The 19,377-nt window shown below is 59.0% G+C and overlaps 3 long non-coding RNA genes across 3 annotated transcripts; all 3 read right to left on the bottom strand.

Annotated features, from left to right (window-relative positions):
- Nucleotides 1–979: 979 nt before the first annotated feature.
- Nucleotides 980–2,785, bottom strand: LOC142359811 (uncharacterized). Its single transcript, XR_012762646.1, has 2 exons — nucleotides 2,365–2,785; nucleotides 980–1,692 (listed from the first exon to the last, which is right to left on the bottom strand). It is a non-coding gene; the product is annotated as an uncharacterized LOC142359811 (long non-coding RNA).
- Nucleotides 2,786–7,906: 5,121 nt separating this feature from the next.
- Nucleotides 7,907–9,728, bottom strand: LOC142359800 (uncharacterized). The gene is made up of 2 exons (XR_012762635.1): nucleotides 9,292–9,728; nucleotides 7,907–8,619 (listed from the first exon to the last, which is right to left on the bottom strand). It is a non-coding gene; the product is annotated as an uncharacterized LOC142359800 (long non-coding RNA).
- A 5,179-nt stretch (nucleotides 9,729–14,907) lies between these two features.
- On the bottom strand, nucleotides 14,908–16,729 carry LOC142359801 (uncharacterized). The gene is made up of 2 exons (XR_012762636.1): nucleotides 16,293–16,729; nucleotides 14,908–15,620 (listed from the first exon to the last, which is right to left on the bottom strand). It is a non-coding gene; the product is annotated as an uncharacterized LOC142359801 (long non-coding RNA).
- Nucleotides 16,730–19,377: the final 2,648 nt, after the last annotated feature.

Genomic DNA, 19,377 nt, shown 5'->3' with positions numbered 1-19,377 from the left:
CGGGTGGCAGCAGCGAGCTCGGACGGACGCCGACACCGCGCATTGGCGCCACCCGAGCAGCAGTACCGCACTTTGCTCACCGGGTGGCAGCAGCGAGCCCTGCGGCACGCGCTCTCCAGGCGCGGCCGCACCGCTTTCTGGGCACCGGGCGCAGCGGGAAGGCTGCAGAAAAACACACGGAACCGGCCACAGAACTACCCTTCGTCCCGCGCAGCGGAGGCTGTGGCGGGACCAAGGGCAATGCCTCCCCGCACATGCCCGAGAGCACTGCGGCTGCCCGGCAGCCGAGTCCCTGAAAACGACACCTCCCGGCATGCCCTGGCCAGCACGGCTCGGCCGCCCGGCAGCCGGAAGACTACACCTCCCGGCATGCCCCGGGGAGCAGCGCGGCCAACCGCGAGCCCCGCGCCCCAGCACTACAGCTCCCAGCACGCCGCGGGAGCTGCGGGCCTCGGCTTGCGGGGACACCGTGCCCGAAACGGCGCCGGACCCCCGCCGCTCCTTGCCTCCCACACGGACCCCACTCGGCAGGTACCCCCGCCCGCCTCGGGGCTTTCCCCGGGACCCGCCGCTCCATCGACCGCCCCGCCCGCCCCGCGCTCACCTTCTCCCTCGCTGCAGCCGCAGCCCGCCCACGGCTCTGCTCCTCCCTCTGTAACCAGGGTGAAAGAATCAGTTGACCGTAAACATGAACAGTGCTGCTATGTTCCTGGCACAGCCCTACCCACCTGGACATTAGGTCTGGGAACAGAGGGCCTAGTCTCTAGGTAACCATTAACGTTAACCATAGTGGGTAATTGTGTTTTTGTCAAGAGTGTGGTTCTGTGAAACGGACTGAAGAAACTGACCAGGTTTGCCAAGATTGCGAGCCCAGCAGGTAAAAGGTGATTCTGGCAGGGGGAGATGGCGACCACCGATTCACTGACCCCCTACTCAAGTAATATCACCTACTCAAAAAGAAAAAATAGAAGAGGGTAACTGAGTCTGCGCAACCATTTACGTAAGAAGCGAGGAAAGTTTACACCAATCGCCAAAGAGAGTAATACTGAATATGCATGAATAAAATATGTGTATTTTTGATCTGTATAAACTGCACGGAAAAGGTATGAGGTATGCACGTTTGGTGGAATTATCCCCCGTGCATCCAGCGCTGCAATAAAGAATGCCTGCCTTTTAACACTACGTTGGTGTTACGAGGTTTTGTTCCCGGATTTTTGGTGACACCTTGGCTCTCACTGGCCCCTCCACAGCCACCCGGGGCACGGCAGCACCGGGCCCTCCACCGGCAGAGGGAGGGGCCATCACCATCAGCCCCGCTGCCTGCACCTGGGGCTCCCCCGGCCCACAGCTGGAGCACAGCAGGAACAGGGGGACGTTGCCCCAGCCCCACACCCTGTCCCCTCCTCCCCTGCGCTCTGGCACAGCCCCTCGTCCCGTGCAAACCAAGCACAAACGCAGCCGGGAGGGCAAAAGGGACCGCAGGTGTTTGTTGTCATGCACCCAGCCAGTCCCGGGAGCCGCTCTTGCTCCAGGGCTCGGGGCCCCCGACGCTCCCTCTGCCCCTCCGACACCTCGGCACTCCTTCCTGCAGCTGCGCCCGTTGCTCCAGCGGGGAACACTCGGTCAGTCGGCTCCCAGAGCGACGCGCTGCTCGGCAGAGGGTGCCAAAAATGAGGAGCAGGGTGCAGGCCACTACAAGAGAGGAGAAAAGTGACAGATGGCTGGACAGCGGCGGTGCAACGAGAAAGCACGAAGCAGGGAAAGGGACAGCGAGAGAAGGATGGGGACAGGGAGTCCCACAGAGATGAAGAAAGAAGTAGCATGGAGACAGGAAGAGCAGCAGCAGAAAGAAGAAGGAGCAGGACAGAGACCGAAAATGAAGAATGGGGAGCAGGAAGGAGAAGCAAAAAAAAAAAACCCCGCAGCACGACAGTGCAAAAAAGAATAGTGGCAGGGACCTGGACAAAGAGAGATGAGGAAATAGAATAGAACAGACACGGAGAAAGCAGTAGATCTGTGACGTGCTACAGAGCCGAGAAGGAAGGCCTCGAATCAAGGGACAGGGAGCCAGACAGAAAGCACCAAAGACAGCAAAAGTACTGACAGGCTACAGAGTAGAAGGAAAGCAGAACTAGTAACCGGGAGCTGAACAGAAAGAGGGGAAGAAGGAAAAAAATGCCACGGGCTGCAGGGCAGAAAGAGGGAGGACCTAAAAGATGGGGACAAGTCAGAGACAGATGGAGAAAGAAGGTACACAAGAGCAGAAAAAAAAACTAATCGTAGCAGCGTGGGAAAGAGAGGAAGCCAGGGGAGGGCCCAGGATGCAGAAGAGGGGTGACAGGGCCCCGAGGGCCCAGGACTCACCGCAGCTCTCACTCTCGGTGCTGCCGGGAGACTTTGACACTTCAGATGCTTCTCTCTCCTTCTCTCTTCCCTTCTTCTTCCGTAACTCCAATCGTTTGGCTCTCCTCCACCTGAGACAAAATGCACGTGCGTGTCTTAGAGCTCATACGAGACGCGGCTTCCTAGACAAGAAGCCTCACTGCACACTATATGCAGGAACAGGACAGAGAAAATGAGACAATATGATGAGTGGGAAGCAGAACACACAGATCGAGAGAGAACGGGAATCAGAGGAATAAACAAGGCAGGAAAGAGAGACAAAGACAGGGAAGAAGCCAGAAGAAGAGGGCCTTTCTGGCCTCTATTTACACCCCCCAGCCTCCCATCCCTTTCCAGCCTCCTGTTTTTCTGGCCACTACTCTCGCCCCTGGTCTCCCACCCCTTTCTGGCCTCCTTTTTTTTTTCCTGGCCTCTACTCTCGCCCTCGGCCTCCCCCCCCTCTACAGCCTCCCGCCCTTTTCCGGCCTCCTTTTTTTTTCTGGCCTCTACTCTTGCCCCTGGCCTCCCACCCCTCTGCAGCCTCCCACCCCTTTCCAGCCTCCTATTTTTCTGACCTCTACTCCCCCCTCCTCGGCAGCCTCCTACCTCCCATTTTGCTTGGCCTCTACTTAATTCAGCTTCCCACCCCCTCTGCAACCTCCTACCTCTTTCCAGCCTCCACTCCCCCCCCCCCAGCTTCCCACCCTTTTTCAGCCTCCCACCCCCGTCCCACGGAGTGCAGGACACACTGACAGAGAGAGAAGAAGGACAGGGAACAGGAAAAAAGGTACTAAGAAACAAAGAAAGAGTCAGACGAAGAAGGGGGTGGTTAGGGTTGGAAGCCCAACACAAACCAGCAAGGGGCTAGAGGACAGAGGGAGAGAAGAACGGGCCGGGAAGCAGGACAGAGAAGGAGAGAAAGGCAAAAAGGGAGAGCCGGCTGGACAGGGAGGTACAGCAAGATATGACCAGACAGGCAGCAGGACAGAGAAAGAGAGACAGATAAACCGGGGACAGGAAGCAAGACAGAGGGACAGCGAGAAGAAACAAGGGCCAGGGAGCAGGACAGCGGTAGAAAAAGAGGTACTGGACCAGTAGAAAAGAAAGAGAAAGAAGAAAGGCCAGAAGAAGGATGGGGAATAATAGAGAAGCGAAAGAGAAGGACAAGGAGCAGGACAGATTGTCAGAGAAAGACAGGGACAGGGAGAGGGACAAGGTGACACTGAGAGAGCAAAAGGGGACAGGGAGGCAGGATAAAGTGAAAGACAGGCAAAAATAAGAGATGGGGGAGCAGGACAGAGACGGAGGGGGAAAAGCCTCAGCTGGCAGCAGAGAAGAAGGGAAAAAACAGCACCGGGCTGAGAGACATTGAGGGAGGAATTAAAAAACAGACACAGGGAGCAGGACAGAATGACAGAGAGAGAAAAGGGACAGAGAGCAGGACAGCATTGGGGGGGGGGGGGGAACAACTGTGACGGGCAGTGGGAGAGAGATATGGAGAAAGAAAAAAATACCAAGGAAGAGAGAAAGGAAAGAAGGGACAGCTAGCTGCACAGGGGGATAGAGAAAGAAAGGCTGGGAGAGCGAATGGCGCAGAGAGAGAAAGGCAGAAAAAACAGCAAGAGGAAAAAGGAAAGGGACAGGGAGCTGAACAGAGATGGAGAAAAAACGCAGCAGGTACACAGGAAAAGAGACAGAAAGAGCAGGGCACAGAAAGATAGATCAGGAGAGCGGCAGGATGGAGACGCAGAACAAAACCTGGGACTGTCAACCTGGGTGGGCGGGGAGCAGGTCAGAGAGCTGGAGAAAGGAAAAACTGCTGTGGAGCAGCAGAGGGGGACGGAGAAAGAAAGAGAGGGAAGGGGAGCAGGGCAGAGAAACGGAGAGAGAAAATAAGCGATGGGGAGCAGGGCAGAGCACTAGGAAGAGGAAAATAAGACAAGGGAGAAGACTAAGGAGCTCAGAGAGAAAGAAGGGTCGAAAGAAAACGCCAGAGAGGTAGAGAAATCAAGAAAAACAGGGACGAGGAGCCTTGCAGAGACCGGAGCACAAAAATGTAGGGCCAGCAAGTGCGAAAGAGGGAGAGAGAGATGGGGGCAGGGAGAAGACATGAAGAAGAAAGGAGAGACAAAGGTGGCAACGGAGTGCAGGACACACAGAGAGAGAAAAAGGACAGTGAACAGGAAAAAAGGGACTGAGAAACAAAGAAAGGGTCAGATCTATACAAAGAGACCAAGAAGGGGGCGGGGGGGGGGGGTGGTGGTGCAGGGAAACCCCAAAGCAAACCAGCAAGGGGCTGGAGAACAGAGAGGGAGAGAAAGAGAAGAAAGGGCCATGAAGCAGGACAGAGAAGGAGAGAAAGGCAAAAAGGGAGAGCCGGCTGAACAGGGACAAGGTCCTGTGCAGCCTGCTGTAGGCGACCCTGCTTCGGCAGGGGGGTTTGACTAGATGATCCCCAGAGGTCCCTTCCAACCCCTACCATTCTGTGATTCTGTGGGACGTATAGCAAGAAATGACCGGACAGGCAGCACGACAGAGAAATACAGACAGGGAGCCGGCTAGAGAAATTCTGGAGGGAGAAAAACAGGGACAGGGAGCAGGACACAAACACAGACAGAAGACGGGAAGTACAGGGAAAGGAAAACAAAAGCCAGGGGAAAAAAAAAAAAAAAAATCACAGCAGCATGGCAGAGAGAAGGATCCAGGGGACAGCTCGGGACACAGAAGAGGGGCGACAGGGCCCCGAGGGCCCGGCACTCACCGCAGCTCTCGCTCTCAGCACTGCCGAGAGACTCTGCCGCTTCAGATGCTTCTCTCTCCTGCTCTCCTCCCTTCCTCTTCCGTAACTCTGGTCGCTTGGCTGTCCTCCACCTAAGAGAAAACGCGCATGTCTTGCACCTCTTAGGAGACGAGGCTCCCTAGGCACGTAGCCTCGCTCACTCGCTCGCGCGCTCCACAACCGTACAGCGCTGCTGGTGACACATACAGACCCTGCGGGGCACGCTGGCAGCCTGGCCTGCTGCGGGCTACCAAGAGGGAGCCTTCCTCACCTGCAGAGAGAGGCAGGCTTTCTCCTGCTTGCGGCACCAGGCAGCTGCCAGCCAGGTGGCCTTCCATTTCTTCTTCTTCTTCTTCAGCCTCCTCCGGACTCTCCAGCTTCAGCCACGCCACCTCCTGGCCGCAGCCACTCAGTGCTCCGCCTCTCCCTTTTCACCCCCATGCCGACAGGACAGCGAGGCCCGGCACACACAGCCCACACAAGCCCGGAGCGGGCGCAGACAACGGCATCCCCAGGGCACGAACGGACAAACGCGTCCTCAGCGCGGCCCCTGCCACACAGAAAGAAGCAGCGGCGACCGCGTTAAGGGAGACTGAGGCACACTCGAAGGCCAGCGTGCCGCGCGCACCACGGGCCCTGGGGGAGGCTGGGGGCTCCGGGACAGGCTTCAGGAGACGTGCTGGAGCTGGCGGCGGCTGCGCGGGGCGAGCGAGGCCGGGGGAGCTCTGCCGAGTTGCGGGGGTGCCCGCCTCCTTCCCCTCTTCCCTTCCGTCACCTCCCGCCTCTGGCCCCGGGGCTGCCCGCACTCGGCTCGCCTCCAGCGCACCAGCAGCCTGCCGCAGCGGGCGGCTCCAAGCTGCCCGTCCCACCACCCGCGGGCAGCTACCACGCAACCCCGCACCCGCCGGAAGGGAGCCCGCGCCTCACCGCTGGCCTCTCTGCTCCCCTGCACCCGCCACCAGAGTGCCGCCATGCTGCTCCGCCGCACCGCGCATGCGCCACGCGCCGACGGCGCGCCGGAGGGGCCAGACCCTGCGCCGAACGCCGGGCTGCAGTATTGCATTGCGGCCAGGGGGCGGCGACAGCGCGTACGGCGCGGCGGCGCTCCGCGGCTCCGGCTCCGGGCAGTCCGCGCCGCCGGCACGGGGCGGCACCCCGGTACGGCTCCGGGCAGCGCCCTGCCGCGCGCCTCCCGCTCCGGGCAGCCCCCGACTGGCGGCTCCGACACGGCGCCGCACCCCCGCCGCTCCTTTTCCCCGACACGGACCCCGCCCTGCCGGGGGCTTTTCTCCGGGACCCGCCGATCCATCCATCCACCCCCCCCAACCCCGCGCTCACCTTCTCCCTCGCTGCAGCCGCAGCCCGGCTAAAGCTCCACTCCTCCCTCGGCTCGCACCGGCCCCTCCACGGCCACCCGGGGCACGGCAGCACCGGGCCCTCCACCGGCAGAGGGAGGGGCCGTCGCCATCAGCCCCGCTGCCCGCACCTGGGGCTCCCCCGGCCCCGGCCCACGGCTGGAGCCCACGATGCCGTCCTTGGGCAAACACAAAGACTCTCTGAAGCCGTTGTAGCATTTCAGCAAGCGGGCAGGCATTTTTTATTGCAGCGCCGGACACACAGGGCACGGCTCCTCCCAGCGCGCACAGCACCTCCGCCACTCGAGCGGCAGTACCGCACTTTCGTCACCCGGTGGCAGCAGCGAGCTCTTGGGCACGGCGCCACCGCGCATGAACGCCACCAGAGCCGCAGTACCCAACTTTGGTCACCGGGTGGCAGCAGCGAGCTCGGACGGACGCCGACACCGCGCATTGGCGCCACCCGAGCAGCAGTACCGCACTTTGCTCACCGGGTGGCAGCAGCGAGCCCTGCGGCACGCGCTCTCCAGGCGCGGCCGCACCGCTTTCTGGGCACCGGGCGCAGCGGGAAGGCTGCAGAAAAACACACGGAACCGGCCACAGAACTACCCTTCGTCCCGCGCAGCGGAGGCTGTGGCGGGACCAAGGGCAATGCCTCCCCGCACATGCCCGAGAGCACTGCGGCTGCCCGGCAGCCGAGTCCCTGAAAACGACACCTCCCGGCATGCCCTGGCCAGCACGGCTCGGCCGCCCGGCAGCCGGAAGACTACACCTCCCGGCATGCCCCGGGGAGCAGCGCGGCCAACCGCGAGCCCCGCGCCCCAGCACTACAGCTCCCAGCACGCCGCGGGAGCTGCGGGCCTCGGCTTGCGGGGACACCGTGCCCGAAACGGCGCCGGACCCCCGCCGCTCCTTGCCTCCCACACGGACCCCACTCGGCAGGTACCCCCGCCCGCCTCGGGGCTTTCCCCGGGACCCGCCGCTCCATCGACCGCCCCGCCCGCCCCGCGCTCACCTTCTCCCTCGCTGCAGCCGCAGCCCGCCCACGGCTCTGCTCCTCCCTCTGTAACCAGGGTGAAAGAATCAGTTGACCGTAAACATGAACAGTGCTGCTATGTTCCTGGCACAGCCCTACCCACCTGGACATTAGGTCTGGGAACAGAGGGCCTAGTCTCTAGGTAACCATTAACGTTAACCATAGTGGGTAATTGTGTTTTTGTCAAGAGTGTGGTTCTGTGAAACGGACTGAAGAAACTGACCAGGTTTGCCAAGATTGCGAGCCCAGCAGGTAAAAGGTGATTCTGGCAGGGGGAGATCGCGACCACCGATTCACTGACCCCCTACTCAAGTAATATCACCTACTCAAAAAGAAAAAATAGAAGAGGGTAACTGAGTCTGCGCAACCATTTACGTAAGAAGCGAGGAAAGTTTACACCAATCGCCAAAGAGAGTAATACTGAATATGCATGAATAAAATATGTGTATTTTTGATCTGTATAAACTGCACGGAAAAGGTATGAGGTATGCACGTTTGGTGGAATTATCCCCCGTGCATCCAGCGCTGCAATAAAGAATGCCTGCCTTTTAACACTACGTTGGTGTTACGAGGTTTTGTTCCCGGATTTTTGGTGACACCTTGGCTCTCACTGGCCCCTCCACAGCCACCCGGGGCACGGCAGCACCGGGCCCTCCACCGGCAGAGGGAGGGGCCATCACCATCAGCCCCGCTGCCTGCACCTGGGGCTCCCCCGGCCCACAGCTGGAGCACAGCAGGAACAGGGGGACGTTGCCCCAGCCCCACACCCTGTCCCCTCCTCCCCTGCGCTCTGGCACAGCCCCTCGTCCCGTGCAAACCAAGCACAAACGCAGCCGGGAGGGCAAAAGGGACCGCAGGTGTTTGTTGTCATGCACCCAGCCAGTCCCGGGAGCCGCTCTTGCTCCAGGGCTCGGGGCCCCCGACGCTCCCTCTGCCCCTCCGACACCTCGGCACTCCTTCCTGCAGCTGCGCCCGTTGCTCCAGCGGGGAACACTCGGTCAGTCGGCTCCCAGAGCGATGCGCTGCTCGGCAGAGGGTGCCAAAAATGAGGAGCAGGGTGCAGGCCACTACAAGAGAGGAGAAAAGTGACAGATGGCTGGACAGCGGCGGTGCAACGAGAAAGCACGAAGCAGGGAAAGGGACAGCGAGAGAAGGATGGGGACAGGGAGTCCCACAGAGATGAAGAAAGAAGTAGCATGGAGACAGGAAGAGCAGCAGCAGAAAGAAGAAGGAGCAGGACAGAGACCGAAAATGAAGAATGGGGAGCAGGAAGGAGAAGCAAAAAAAAAAAACCCCGCAGCACGACAGTGCAAAAAAGAATAGTGGCAGGGACCTGGACAAAGAGAGATGAGGAAATAGAATAGAACAGACACGGAGAAAGCAGTAGATCTGTGACGTGCTACGGAGCCGAGAAGGAAGGCCTCGAATCAAGGGACAGGGAGCCAGACAGAAAGCACCAAAGACAGCAAAAGTACTGACAGGCTACAGAGTAGAAGGAAAGCAGAACTAGTAACCGGGAGCTGAACAGAAAGAGGGGAAGAAGGAAAAAAATGCCACGGGCTGCAGGGCAGAAAGAGGGAGGACCTAAAAGATGGGGACAAGTCAGAGACAGATGGAGAAAGAAGGTACACAAGAGCAGAAAAAAAAACTAATCGTAGCAGCGTGGGAAAGAGAGGAAGCCAGGGGAGGGCCCAGGATGCAGAAGAGGGGTGACAGGGCCCCGAGGGCCCAGGACTCACCGCAGCTCTCACTCTCGGTGCTGCCGGGAGACTTTGACACTTCAGATGCTTCTCTCTCCTTCTCTCTTCCCTTCTTCTTCCGTAACTCCAATCGTTTGGCTCTCCTCCACCTGAGACAAAATGCACGTGCGTGTCTTAGAGCTCATACGAGACGCGGCTTCCTAGACAAGAAGCCTCACTGCACACTATATGCAGGAACAGGACAGAGAAAATGAGACAATATGATGAGTGGGAAGCAGAACACACAGATCGAGAGAGAACGGGAATCAGAGGAATAAACAAGGCAGGAAAGAGAGACAAAGACAGGGAAGAAGCCAGAAGAAGAGGGCCTTTCTGGCCTCTATTTACACCCCCCAGCCTCCCATCCCTTTCCAGCCTCCTGTTTTTCTGGCCACTACTCTCGCCCCTGGTCTCCCACCCCTTTCTGGCCTCCTTTTTTTTTTCCTGGCCTCTACTCTCGCCCTCGGCCTCCCCCCCCTCTACAGCCTCCCGCCCTTTTCCGGCCTCCTTTTTTTTTCTGGCCTCTACTCTCGTCCCCGGCCTCCCACCCCTCTGCAGCCTCCCACCCCTTTCCGGCCTCCTTTTTTTTCTGGCCTCTACTCTTGCCCCTGGCCTCCCACCCCTCTGCAGCCTCCCACCCCTTTCCAGCCTCCTATTTTTCTGACCTCTACTCCCCCCTCCTCGGCAGCCTCCTACCTCCCATTTTGCTTGGCCTCTACTTAATTCAGCTTCCCACCCCCTCTGCAACCTCCTACCTCTTTCCAGCCTCCACTCCCCCCCCCCAGCTTCCCACCCTTTTTCAGCCTCCCACCCCCGTCCCACGGAGTGCAGGACACACTGACAGAGAGAGAAGAAGGACAGGGAACAGGAAAAAAGGTACTAAGAAACAAAGAAAGAGTCAGACGAAGAAGGGGGTGGTTAGGGTTGGAAGCCCAACACAAACCAGCAAGGGGCTAGAGGACAGAGGGAGAGAAGAACGGGCCGGGAAGCAGGACAGAGAAGGAGAGAAAGGCAAAAAGGGAGAGCCGGCTGGACAGGGAGGTACAGCAAGATATGACCAGACAGGCAGCAGGACAGAGAAAGAGAGACAGATAAACCGGGGACAGGAAGCAAGACAGAGGGACAGCGAGAAGAAACAAGGGCCAGGGAGCAGGACAGCGGTAGAAAAAGAGGTACTGGACCAGTAGAAAAGAAAGAGAAAGAAGAAAGGCCAGAAGAAGGATGGGGAATAATAGAGAAGCGAAAGAGAAGGACAAGGAGCAGGACAGATTGTCAGAGAAAGACAGGGACAGGGAGAGGGACAAGGTGACACTGAGAGAGCAAAAGGGGACAGGGAGGCAGGATAAAGTGAAAGACAGGCAAAAATAAGAGATGGGGGAGCAGGACAGAGACGGAGGGGGAAAAGCCTCAGCTGGGCAGCAGAGAAGAAGGGAAAAAACAGCACCGGGCTGAGAGACATTGAGGGAGGAATTAAAAAACAGACACAGGGAGCAGGACAGAATGACAGAGAGAGAAAAGGGACAGAGAGCAGGACAGCATTGGGGGGGGGGGGGGGGGAACAACTGTGACGGGCAGTGGGAGAGAGATATGGAGAAAGAAAAAAATACCAAGGAAGAGAGAAAGGAAAGAAGGGACAGCTAGCTGCACAGGGGGATAGAGAAAGAAAGGCTGGGAGAGCGAATGGCGCAGAGAGAGAAAGGCAGAAAAAACAGCAAGAGGAAAAAGGAAAGGGACAGGGAGCTGAACAGAGATGGAGAAAAAACGCAGCAGGTACACAGGAAAAGAGACAGAAAGAGCAGGGCACAGAAAGATAGATCAGGAGAGCGGCAGGATGGAGACGCAGAACAAAACCTGGGACTGTCAACCTGGGTGGGCGGGGAGCAGGTCAGAGAGCTGGAGAAAGGAAAAACTGCTGTGGAGCAGCAGAGGGGGACGGAGAAAGAAAGAGAGGGAAGGGGAGCAGGGCAGAGAAACGGAGAGAGAAAATAAGCGATGGGGAGCAGGGCAGAGCACTAGGAAGAGGAAAATAAGACAAGGGAGAAGACTAAGGAGCTCAGAGAGAAAGAAGGGTCGAAAGAAAACGCCAGAGAGGTAGAGAAATCAAGAAAAACAGGGACGAGGAGCCTTGCAGAGACCGGAGCACAAAAATGTAGGGCCAGCAAGTGCGAAAGAGGGAGAGAGAGATGGGGGCAGGGAGAAGACATGAAGAAGAAAGGAGAGACAAAGGTGGCAACGGAGTGCAGGACACACAGAGAGAGAAAAAGGACAGTGAACAGGAAAAAAGGGACTGAGAAACAAAGAAAGGGTCAGATCTATACAAAGAGACCAAGAAGGGGGCGGGGGGGGGGGGGGTGGTGCAGGGAAACCCCAAAGCAAACCAGCAAGGGGCTGGAGAACAGAGAGGGAGAGAAAGAGAAGAAAGGGCCATGAAGCAGGACAGAGAAGGAGAGAAAGGCAAAAAGGGAGAGCCGGCTGAACAGGGACAAGGTCCTGTGCAGCCTGCTGTAGGCGACCCTGCTTCGGCAGGGGGGTTTGACTAGATGATCCCCAGAGGTCCCTTCCAACCCCTACCATTCTGTGATTCTGTGGGACGTATAGCAAGAAATGACCGGACAGGCAGCACGACAGAGAAATACAGACAGGGAGCCGGCTAGAGAAATTCTGGAGGGAGAAAAACAGGGACAGGGAGCAGGACACAAACACAGACAGAAGACGGGAAGTACAGGGAAAGGAAAACAAAAGCCAGGGGAAAAAAAAAAAAAAAAATCACAGCAGCATGGCAGAGAGAAGGATCCAGGGGACAGCTCGGGACACAGAAGAGGGGCGACAGGGCCCCGAGGGCCCGGCACTCACCGCAGCTCTCGCTCTCAGCACTGCCGAGAGACTCTGCCGCTTCAGATGCTTCTCTCTCCTGCTCTCCTCCCTTCCTCTTCCGTAACTCTGGTCGCTTGGCTGTCCTCCACCTAAGAGAAAACGCGCATGTCTTGCACCTCTTAGGAGACGAGGCTCCCTAGGCACGTAGCCTCGCTCACTCGCTCGCGCGCTCCACAACCGTACAGCGCTGCTGGTGACACATACAGACCCTGCGGGGCACGCTGGCAGCCTGGCCTGCTGCGGGCTACCAAGAGGGAGCCTTCCTCACCTGCAGAGAGAGGCAGGCTTTCTCCTGCTTGCGGCACCAGGCAGCTGCCAGCCAGGTGGCCTTCCATTTCTTCTTCTTCTTCTTCAGCCTCCTCCGGACTCTCCAGCTTCAGCCACGCCACCTCCTGGCCGCAGCCACTCAGTGCTCCGCCTCTCCCTTTTCACCCCCATGCCGACAGGACAGCGAGGCCCGGCACACACAGCCCACACAAGCCCGGAGCGGGCGCAGACAACGGCATCCCCAGGGCACGAACGGACAAACGCGTCCTCAGCGCGGCCCCTGCCACACAGAAAGAAGCAGCGGCGACCGCGTTAAGGGAGACTGAGGCACACTCGAAGGCCAGCGTGCCGCGCGCACCACGGGCCCTGGGGGAGGCTGGGGGCTCCGGGACAGGCTTCAGGAGACGTGCTGGAGCTGGCGGCGGCTGCGCGGGGCGAGCGAGGCCGGGGGAGCTCTGCCGAGTTGCGGGGGTGCCCGCCTCCTTCCCCTCTTCCCTTCCGTCACCTCCCGCCTCTGGCCCCGGGGCTGCCCGCACTCGGCTCGCCTCCAGCGCACCAGCAGCCTGCCGCAGCGGGCGGCTCCAAGCTGCCCGTCCCACCACCCGCGGGCAGCTACCACGCAACCCCGCACCCGCCGGAAGGGAGCCCGCGCCTCACCGCTGGCCTCTCTGCTCCCCTGCACCCGCCACCAGAGTGCCGCCATGCTGCTCCGCCGCACCGCGCATGCGCCACGCGCCGACGGCGCGCCGGAGGGGCCAGACCCTGCGCCGAACGCCGGGCTGCAGTATTGCATTGCGGCCAGGGGGCGGCGACAGCGCGTACGGCGCGGCGGCGCTCCGCGGCTCCGGCTCCGGGCAGTCCGCGCCGCCGGCACGGGGCGGCACCCCGGTACGGCTCCGGGCAGCGCCCTGCCGCGCGCCTCCCGCTCCGGGCAGCCCCCGACTGGCGGCTCCGACACGGCGCCGCACCCCCGCCGCTCCTTTTCCCCGACACGGACCCCGCCCTGCCGGGGGCTTTTCTCCGGGACCCGCCGATCCATCCATCCACCCCCCCCAACCCCGCGCTCACCTTCTCCCTCGCTGCAGCCGCAGCCCGGCTAAAGCTCCACTCCTCCCTCGGCTCGCACCGGCCCCTCCACGGCCACCCGGGGCACGGCAGCACCGGGCCCTCCACCGGCAGAGGGAGGGGCCGTCGCCATCAGCCCCGCTGCCCGCACCTGGGGCTCCCCCGGCCCCGGCCCACGGCTGGAGCCCACGATGCCGTCCTTGGGCAAACACAAAGACTCTCTGAAGCCGTTGTAGCATTTCAGCAAGCGGGCAGGCATTTTTTATTGCAGCGCCGGACACACAGGGCACGGCTCCTCCCAGCGCGCACAGCACCTCCGCCACTCGAGCGGCAGTACCGCACTTTCGTCACCCGGTGGCAGCAGCGAGCTCTTGGGCACGGCGCCACCGCGCATGAACGCCACCAGAGCCGCAGTACCCAACTTTGGTCACCGGGTGGCAGCAGCGAGCTCGGACGGACGCCGACACCGCGCATTGGCGCCACCCGAGCAGCAGTACCGCACTTTGCTCACCGGGTGGCAGCAGCGAGCCCTGCGGCACGCGCTCTCCAGGCGCGGCCGCACCGCTTTCTGGGCACCGGGCGCAGCGGGAAGGCTGCAGAAAAACACACGGAACCGGCCACAGAACTACCCTTCGTCCCGCGCAGCGGAGGCTGTGGCGGGACCAAGGGCAATGCCTCCCCGCACATGCCCGAGAGCACTGCGGCTGCCCGGCAGCCGAGTCCCTGAAAACGACACCTCCCGGCATGCCCTGGCCAGCACGGCTCGGCCGCCCGGCAGCCGGAAGACTACACCTCCCGGCATGCCCCGGGGAGCAGCGCGGCCAACCGCGAGCCCCGCGCCCCAGCACTACAGCTCCCAGCACGCCGCGGGAGCTGCGGGCCTCGGCTTGCGGGGACACCGTGCCCGAAACGGCGCCGGACCCCCGCCGCTCCTTGCCTCCCACACGGACCCCACTCGGCAGGTACCCCCGCCCGCCTCGGGGCTTTCCCCGGGACCCGCCGCTCCATCGACCGCCCCGCCCGCCCCGCGCTCACCTTCTCCCTCGCTGCAGCCGCAGCCCGCCCACGGCTCTGCTCCTCCCTCTGTAACCAGGGTGAAAGAATCAGTTGACCGTAAACATGAACAGTGCTGCTATGTTCCTGGCACAGCCCTACCCACCTGGACATTAGGTCTGGGAACAGAGGGCCTAGTCTCTAGGTAACCATTAACGTTAACCATAGTGGGTAATTGTGTTTTTGTCAAGAGTGTGGTTCTGTGAAACGGACTGAAGAAACTGACCAGGTTTGCCAAGATTGCGAGCCCAGCAGGTAAAAGGTGATTCTGGCAGGGGGAGATCGCGACCACCGATTCACTGACCCCCTACTCAAGTAATATCACCTACTCAAAAAGAAAAAATAGAAGAGGGTAACTGAGTCTGCGCAACCATTTACGTAAGAAGCGAGGAAAGTTTACACCAATCGCCAAAGAGAGTAATACTGAATATGCATGAATAAAATATGTGTATTTTTGATCTGTATAAACTGCACGGAAAAGGTATGAGGTATGCACGTTTGGTGGAATTATCCCCCGTGCATCCAGCGCTGCAATAAAGAATGCCTGCCTTTTAACACTACGTTGGTGTTACGAGGTTTTGTTCCCGGATTTTTGGTGACACCTTGGCTCTCACTGGCCCCTCCACAGCCACCCGGGGCACGGCAGCACCGGGCCCTCCACCGGCAGAGGGAGGGGCCATCACCATCAGCCCCGCTGCCTGCACCTGGGGCTCCCCCGGCCCACAGCTGGAGCACAGCAGGAACAGGGGGACGTTGCCCCAGCCCCACACCCTGTCCCCTCCTCCCCTGCGCTCTGGCACAGCCCCTCGTCCCGTGCAAACCAAGCACAAACGCAGCCGGGAGGGCAAAAGGGACCGCAGGTGTTTGTTGTCATGCACCCAGCCAGTCCCGGGAGCCGCTCTTGCTCCAGGGCTCGGGGCCCCCGACGCTCCCTCTGCCCCTCCGACACCTCGGCACTCCTTCCTGCAGCTGCGCCCGTTGCTCCAGCGGGGAACACTCGGTCAGTCGGCTCCCAGAGCGATGCGCTGCTCGGCAGAGGGTGCCAAAAATGAGGAGCAGGGTGCAGGCCACTACAAGAGAGGAGAAAAGTGACAGATGGCTGGACAGCGGCGGTGCAACGAGAAAGCACGAAGCAGGGAAAGGGACAGCGAGAGAAGGATGGGGACAGGGAGTCCCACAGAGATGAAGAAAGAAGTAGCATGGAGACAGGAAGAGCAGCAGCAGAAAGAAGAAGGAGCAGGACAGAGACCGAAAATGAAGAATGGGGAGCAGGAAGGAGAAGCAAAAAAAAAAAACCCCGCAGCACGACAGTGCAAAAAAGAATAGTGGCAGGGACCTGGACAAAGAGAGATGAGGAAATAGAATAGAACAGACACGGAGAAAGCAGTAGATCTGTGACGTGCTACGGAGCCGAGAAGGAAGGCCTCGAATCAAGGGACAGGGAGCCAGACAGAAAGCACCAAAGACAGCAAAAGTACTGACAGGCTACAGAGTAGAAGGAAAGCAGAACTAGTAACCGGGAGCTGAACAGAAAGAGGGGAAGAAGGAAAAAAATGCCACGGGCTGCAGGGCAGAAAGAGGGAGGACCTAAAAGATGGGGACAAGTCAGAGACAGATGGAGAAAGAAGGTACACAAGAGCAGAAAAAAAAACTAATCGTAGCAGCGTGGGAAAGAGAGGAAGCCAGGGGAGGGCCCAGGATGCAGAAGAGGGGTGACAGGGCCCCGAGGGCCCAGGACTCACCGCAGCTCTCACTCTCGGTGCTGCCGGGAGACTTTGACACTTCAGATGCTTCTCTCTCCTTCTCTCTTCCCTTCTTCTTCCGTAACTCCAATCGTTTGGCTCTCCTCCACCTGAGACAAAATGCACGTGCGTGTCTTAGAGCTCATACGAGACGCGGCTTCCTAGACAAGAAGCCTCACTGCACACTATATGCAGGAACAGGACAGAGAAAATGAGACAATATGATGAGTGGGAAGCAGAACACACAGATCGAGAGAGAACGGGAATCAGAGGAATAAACAAGGCAGGAAAGAGAGACAAAGACAGGGAAGAAGCCAGAAGAAGAGGGCCTTTCTGGCCTCTATTTACACCCCCCAGCCTCCCATCCCTTTCCAGCCTCCTGTTTTTCTGGCCACTACTCTCGCCCCTGGTCTCCCACCCCTTTCTGGCCTCCTTTTTTTTTTCCTGGCCTCTACTCTCGCCCTCGGCCTCCCCCCCCTCTACAGCCTCCCGCCCTTTTCCGGCCTCCTTTTTTTTTCTGGCCTCTACTCTCGTCCCCGGCCTCCCACCCCTCTGCAGCCTCCCACCCCTTTCCGGCCTCCTTTTTTTTCTGGCCTCTACTCTTGCCCCTGGCCTCCCACCCCTCTGCAGCCTCCCACCCCTTTCCAGCCTCCTATTTTTCTGACCTCTACTCCCCCCTCCTCGGCAGCCTCCTACCTCCCATTTTGCTTGGCCTCTACTTAATTCAGCTTCCCACCCCCTCTGCAACCTCCTACCTCTTTCCAGCCTCCACTCCCCCCCCCCAGCTTCCCACCCTTTTTCAGCCTCCCACCCCCGTCCCACGGAGTGCAGGACACACTGACAGAGAGAGAAGAAGGACAGGGAACAGGAAAAAAGGTACTAAGAAACAAAGAAAGAGTCAGACGAAGAAGGGGGTGGTTAGGGTTGGAAGCCCAACACAAACCAGCAAGGGGCTAGAGGACAGAGGGAGAGAAGAACGGGCCGGGAAGCAGGACAGAGAAGGAGAGAAAGGCAAAAAGGGAGAGCCGGCTGGACAGGGAGGTACAGCAAGATATGACCAGACAGGCAGCAGGACAGAGAAAGAGAGACAGATAAACCGGGGACAGGAAGCAAGACAGAGGGACAGCGAGAAGAAACAAGGGCCAGGGAGCAGGACAGCGGTAGAAAAAGAGGTACTGGACCAGTAGAAAAGAAAGAGAAAGAAGAAAGGCCAGAAGAAGGATGGGGAATAATAGAGAAGCGAAAGAGAAGGACAAGGAGCAGGACAGATTGTCAGAGAAAGACAGGGACAGGGAGAGGGACAAGGTGACACTGAGAGAGCAAAAGGGGACAGGGAGGCAGGATAAAGTGAAAGACAGGCAAAAATAAGAGATGGGGGAGCAGGACAGAGACGGAGGGGGAAAAGCCTCAGCTGGGCAGCAGAGAAGAAGGGAAAAAACAGCACCGGGCTGAGAGACATTGAGGGAGGAATTAAAAAACAGACACAGGGAGCAGGACAGAATGACAGAGAGAGAAAAGGGACAGAGAGCAGGACAGCATTGGGGGGGGGGGGGGGGGGAACAACTGTGACGGGCAGTGGGAGAGAGATATGGAGAAAGAAAAAAATACCAAGGAAGAGAGAAAGGAAAGAAGGGACAGCTAGCTGCACAGGGGGATAGAGAAAGAAAGGCTGGGAGAGCGAATGGCGCAGAGAGAGAAAGGCAGAAAAAACAGCAAGAGGAAAAAGGAAAGGGACAGGGAGCTGAACAGAGATGGAGAAAAAACGCAGCAGGTACACAGGAAAAGAGACAGAAAGAGCAGGGCACAGAAAGATAGATCAGGAGAGCGGCAGGATGGAGACGCAGAACAAAACCTGGGACTGTCAACCTGGGTGGGCGGGGAGCAGGTCAGAGAGCTGGAGAAAGGAAAAACTGCTGTGGAGCAGCAGAGGGGGACGGAGAAAGAAAGAGAGGGAAGGGGAGCAGGGCAGAGAAACGGAGAGAGAAAATAAGCGATGGGGAGCAGGGCAGAGCACTAGGAAGAGGAAAATAAGACAAGGGAGAAGACTAAGGAGCTCAGAGAGAAAGAAGGGTCGAAAGAAAACGCCAGAGAGGTAGAGAAATCAAGAAAAACAGGGACGAGGAGCCTTGCAGAGACCGGAGCACAAAAATGTAGGGCCAGCAAGTGCGAAAGAGGGAGAGAGAGATGGGGGCAGGGAGAAGACATGAAGAAGAAAGGAGAGACAAAGGTGGCAACGGAGTGCAGGACACACAGAGAGAGAAAAAGGACAGTGAACAGGAAAAAAGGGACTGAGAAACAAAGAAAGGGTCAGATCTATACAAAGAGACCAAGAAGGGGGCGGGGGGGGGGGGGTGGTGCAGGGAAACCCCAAAGCAAACCAGCAAGGGGCTGGAGAACAGAGAGGGAGAGAAAGAGAAGAAAGGGCCATGAAGCAGGACAGAGAAGGAGAGAAAGGCAAAAAGGGAGAGCCGGCTGAACAGGGACAAGGTCCTGTGCAGCCTGCTGTAGGCGACCCTGCTTCGGCAGGGGGGTTTGACTAGATGATCCCCAGAGGTCCCTTCCAACCCCTACCATTCTGTGATTCTGTGGGACGTATAGCAAGAAATGACCGGACAGGCAGCACGACAGAGAAATACAGACAGGGAGCCGGCTAGAGAAATTCTGGAGGGAGAAAAACAGGGACAGGGAGCAGGACACAAACACAGACAGAAGACGGGAAGTACAGGGAAAGGAAAACAAAAGCCAGGGGAAAAAAAAAAAAAAAAATCACAGCAGCATGGCAGAGAGAAGGATCCAGGGGACAGCTCGGGACACAGAAGAGGGGCGACAGGGCCCCGAGGGCCCGGCACTCACCGCAGCTCTCGCTCTCAGCACTGCCGAGAGACTCTGCCGCTTCAGATGCTTCTCTCTCCTGCTCTCCTCCCTTCCTCTTCCGTAACTCTGGTCGCTTGGCTGTCCTCCACCTAAGAGAAAACGCGCATGTCTTGCACCTCTTAGGAGACGAGGCTCCCTAGGCACGTAGCCTCGCTCACTCGCTCGCGCGCTCCACAACCGTACAGCGCTGCTGGTGACACATACAGACCCT

The sequence above is a fragment of the Opisthocomus hoazin genome, unplaced genomic scaffold (assembly GCF_030867145.1).
Source record: "Opisthocomus hoazin isolate bOpiHoa1 unplaced genomic scaffold, bOpiHoa1.hap1 HAP1_SCAFFOLD_131, whole genome shotgun sequence".
NCBI classification, from domain to species: domain Eukaryota; kingdom Metazoa; phylum Chordata; class Aves; order Opisthocomiformes; family Opisthocomidae; genus Opisthocomus; species Opisthocomus hoazin.
Note: the sequence above shows the minus strand (reverse complement) of the source record. Positions and strands in the feature narration are given on the sequence as shown.